The sequence below is a fragment of the Cucumis sativus genome, chromosome 3, assembly GCF_000004075.3.
Source record: "Cucumis sativus cultivar 9930 chromosome 3, Cucumber_9930_V3, whole genome shotgun sequence".
Lineage (NCBI taxonomy): Eukaryota > Viridiplantae > Streptophyta > Magnoliopsida > Cucurbitales > Cucurbitaceae > Cucumis > Cucumis sativus.
In genome coordinates this window covers 9,543,282-9,548,288 of record NC_026657.2, presented here as the reverse complement: position 1 = coordinate 9,548,288, position 5,007 = coordinate 9,543,282, and the positions used below count along the sequence as shown (strand labels likewise).

Here is a 5,007-nt window from a genome sequence, read left to right as displayed (position 1 = left end):
AGAGAAACTCACGCTCGAAGTGGAGAATTCATTTCGCGGGCGGTTGCAGATGCGCATGTTAGTTTGAACTTGATTTTCCCTAAATTATGTACTTATACTTCTCCAATTTAGAACTTACATAAATTTTTATTTGTTGCAGAGAAAATGCTGGAACTTTAGTCCTGGCCTACCTCAGACGGTTCTCAGCCACTCTTTGAGGATGATATTTGCGAAATCGTTTTGGATAAGCGTCCATGCTACTCAAAAGGTTTTGGTTGGGGACCCAGACCCAGGTCCCGGAAAATTCCTGATAGGAATTTTTCAACCACTTCTTTGCATCCTACAGCTGTTGAACAAGCTAATGTAATCATCATTAAGCAACAAAGACTCGAGATTCAAGAAAATAGACGCATGATTGAAGAGCATAGAAGGTTTTTCGAGATGCAGTCTAAACAAATGAAAGAAATGATGAAGAAGATTGAAGAAATGAGTCGGACATAGGAGGATCGTGAGTGGAGATCTTGCGGTACGTATTTTTTAACTTTAACGTTGTTTATTTTGTATTATTATCATTATATATATATATATATATCTCTTTTTTTTTGTCCTTGTACGTGTGAACCTGTCAAGTTTTTTTTTCACGTCATTCTTATTTAAATTTTCTTTTTTCACGTCACTTTTTTCAACAAATTTGAAACTATGTTCTTGTCACGTTTATTTAATTATAATACAATTTCGATTTTGATATATTATTTACTATTTTGGTTGTTCAATATTTATTTAAATTAAATCGAAATTGAAATAGAATTGAATAGAAATTACAACTAAAACACCCAAAAATTAAAATCAATCAAAATAAATAATAATAATAATAATGTAAAAACATCTATTAAATTAAAAAAAAAATTAAAAAAAAAACCTTACGTAGAATTATAATGACACCAGCTTTGCAGATGGTGTTATAGTTTTAATACACCCTAGAAAAAAGAAACTTTTATTCCCCATTAAACCATCACAATTAGGGTATTCCTGCTATTAGGTTTTTTCTTCTTATTTTTCTTTATCTTCTTCTCTTACCTTTACCCCTTTCTTCCATTCTTGGGCTTTGAGAAACTCAGTTGGATGTCAAATTATAAACCAATAAAAATATGGTTTCTTGCTAATTTATACAAAATAATTAGAGAATAATATTATGAAATATACTATTAGATAAAAGAAAAAGAAATTTTAAATTTTTGTACGATGGGAACTAAGTTATTTTATTTTTATTTTTATTTTATATTTAACTTGTTTTTTCATCCTCTCCCTCATCTTTTATTGCCTTTACCATGCGAGATGAAAATCCGAAGGAGGGGAAGTGAGGATTTTTATCATTGTGTATGTGTTAGATAGTGAAAGGCAAGTAAAGTCGTTAACTCGAAGATGCCCTCGGGTTCTGTTGGAGACTGAGGTCGGTCCATTGAGAAACCATCTTTGAAGTGAACATTTTATTTCCAATGAATTGAAAGAAATGGAATAGATAAGAGAAATCCTTTAGCCCTTAAATTCTGTTGGTGGCTACCAATAGATCAGATGAGATGCCCACAATTTACTTTAAGATAATAACATGACTTGCATGAGCAATATCTAAAGATTGGTCTTTGTTGATGTTTGATGTTTGTTGGAACAATTAACTCAACAATTTATTACAAATAAACAGAGTGAAAGGGTAGAAATACCACTTATTAGTACAATTTTGGAATGACATAATTAAGCATACAATTCACTTAGACATATGCATAGACATTATACATATTGACCTTATACACATCACCCAATATTTAACCAACGCTGGGCACTTTAACAACTCTTTCTTCTATATTGCAATCAACCCAAACTCGGCTAATATCAAAATTCTGAATTCTGGGACTATCAACCAGAATCTTGATAGCCTTCACGTCAGGATTCTCTTTTTCTATTATCCTAGCAGCAGTACAAAAATTTACGAACACAAGCTCTGGCCATCGAGTTTTTCCTATTTAAGAATTATATATTGAGTATATGTTAAATTTTGCATATAGATTAATCTAAAATTCAACCGAAGTATACCCTTGATAGAATATAACTCAAAATTACATAAATAAACGAACACAAAATATACAAAACTTCAAATTGAATAAAGTCCAATCCTACCGAACATAAAATAGTTGTGATAATTGATAAAATTAATATACACAGTTATAGGGATATTGTTTTTGTGTGTGTATTGATTAATTGATTTGACTTCCAATACTTTGTGATAGTTGATCAAATTTCATGTTAGTTTACAGATCATATATTTAATCGAAACTAGTCGTTTTTCAAAAAGAAGATTGTTTCGAAATTAAAAACTACTTTGGAACAAATACTTTTGAAAAATTTAAAGCAAGTTGATAGGGTGATCAATGTATATAAGGGACTTACTTTGAGCAGATTCTTCAGCCATGTTGAAGGTTAGGTATATATATGTATGGATGTGAAAGACTCTTTCTGTTCTTTTAATTTTGGTTTGGGAATTTTAAAGGCAATGGAATGTGCCATTTTATAGCCAATATTTGTGTTTCAAGACCCTGATCCGAAAATTGCAAGTTGGCATCTTTGGCAGCCCACGTTGTGGACTTTAGTGGTGGCTGGCTGGCTTGGCCGTCCATTCCCAATTCACAATCCTTCGTAGATTACGTAAAGTAACGCACTGTCCTATATGTATTATAATATATTATCTGCAGGTACGTATATTAAGATAAGCATTCTTTGACTCAGGTTCAAATACATTATAAATGTATTATGATCTGCAGGTACGTATTAAGATAGGCGTTCTTTGACTCAGGGATGTTTCAAACCTTAGAATAATTAACTAATTTAGTTCTCACCTATTTTAGTTTGGTTTGCTCGAACGATCTGATTTATATTTACAATTATATTATTTGAGTTTGAATGAAATTGAGTAATACGTTGGAAAACATGTCAAAGACATTTGTAACGGCTTTATAGGATGATCGTCTGACACTATCTTCAACAAAATATTCTTTCAATCATTATTTTGCAAATTTTGTTGAATCTTTATTTCCATATGTTCTTTCCACTATTCTCTTGCAATTAATATTTATTATTTCAAAAATATATTTTCAAAACAAGTCATATTTTATATATATAGTGTTCTTCCATTCATTTGAGAGTTAGTCATCTTATTAGAAAAATATGTGTTTAATTTGAACTTTTTGAACTTAGGGTTTAGGGTTTGTCTAAGCTTCCACCAATGTATATTGATACCGAAAATCTTTGTACTTGTTACTAAGAATTTTGGTTCGGTAGCCACTCTCGGGAGGAGTTCGTATTGAATATTGTATTTAGGGGGAGTTAGCCTAAATATGGTGAATTATGTGAGGGGGTCTCACTCTTAGAGAGAGTCTAAGCATATTGTATTGAGAAGATCTCATACAAAGTTTGAAGAAGCATGTTGTGGAACTAAGGAAATCATAAACTTAGGGAAGCCTTAGTTGAAACGTTGAAGAGAGAGCTATGCGTAGGAATCACTAAAGAGTGTTTCATATAAGGTATTTTTGTTGTAATTGCTGAACTTTTTATGTAATAAAGCTTCGTTATGCCGAGCACACTACTCCAGAAGTAGGCGATTTTATACCAAACTAGGTTAATAATTATTCTTGTGTCATAGTTTTTGTTCATGCTTTCATAACTATCATTTGTCGGAAACACTATTATAACATTAGATTAAACATCATGTTCTCTTAGTTAAATCATCCTTTTGTTTTTTCAAAAGGCAAGACTTTTTATTCATTTTGTTGTGACCTTTCCAACTATGCTTATAATTTTATAAAACTACCAAAATTTAAAATAATATTAAATATAAATGGCTTTGCAACTTTTGAGCCTAAAGACATTTTACTTTTTGGAGTATTAAAAGTAATTTCTAAGAATGATGCTTTTTAGCCCGAAATGAATAAACAAAATAAAAAGATCGGTTGTTAAAGTTGAAACTATCGTCAAAAGTAGGGTATAACTGTGGGAGAATAGTCACGTACTTGGTACACATAGTCTAGTTGCGTGGCTGAAGATTGGTCAAATTATTATGACCAAAATATGTACATATACGACTTAAGTATTTTGTTTAATTTTTTTTAATTTTTTAAACTATTAAATTGAAGTAATGCATGTTCTTTTCTCACGGAAGGCATATCAGTGACAGGCTGCATTGTTATTTTCCTTTCAGAATCCACATTTAAATCAAAATGCACTAGGAAAAGGAAATTGAATGGCAACTAACATTGAGAGGAACATGACCAAGAAGGATACTATTCTTGTTTGATAAGAGTGAATAAGCAACGAGAAAATTACAGAACGAATATGTTCTTTCTATTTGGTCACTTTCTTCTTTTAAGCTTCTAACGATTTTCCTTCTGGCAGGAAATAGATTAGTCCTCTAGTTTTGTTATTTTTTCCCCTTAAGTTCCAAATATGAACTATGGTTTTGGTTTAAAGGATACTGCAATTTTTCTATAATTGTAATTAAAAGTTGAAGTTTTAAGATTTTGAATTACAAACTAATTAAGCAAGATCCACATCTCCCACTCCAACATTCTTGTATTTGTCATTGTCATCTATGTTGAATATGTATTCAACTCGTGTCAGCAACATTGAGCCATCTTGTTTACTAAACAATACGTTCTACATTTATCAAGATTTGATCACATATTGAAGTTAAATATTCTAGTAAATTGTCTTCAACTGAATACTTTGTATAACTCTTAAACATGATTAAATATAATATCATTAATTTAATGTCCATGTCATATACTTACAAAATGTATCATATTAAAATTTTCATCATGCAAAATAATACCAAGTGCCGTCGCATGTGATAAATCGTCTCATAATTGAATTATACCAAGAAAAATAGCCATACAACACAATTGGGTCACATGTTGCTCCTTTTATTGTGCACAATTGGTGTAGTGTCGAGTCTGTAAAACACAATGATGGTACATTTTGCCG

At 30.9% G+C, this 5,007-nt stretch overlaps 1 long non-coding RNA gene across 1 annotated transcript; it reads right to left on the bottom strand.

Moving 5' to 3' along the window:
• Window positions 1–1,581: 1,581 nt before the first annotated feature.
• On the bottom strand, window positions 1,582–2,540 carry LOC101214449. Its single transcript, XR_968921.2, has 2 exons — window positions 2,422–2,540; window positions 1,582–1,993 (listed from the first exon to the last, which is right to left on the bottom strand). It is a non-coding gene; the product is annotated as an uncharacterized LOC101214449 (long non-coding RNA).
• Between the last annotated feature and the right edge of the window lie 2,467 nt (window positions 2,541–5,007).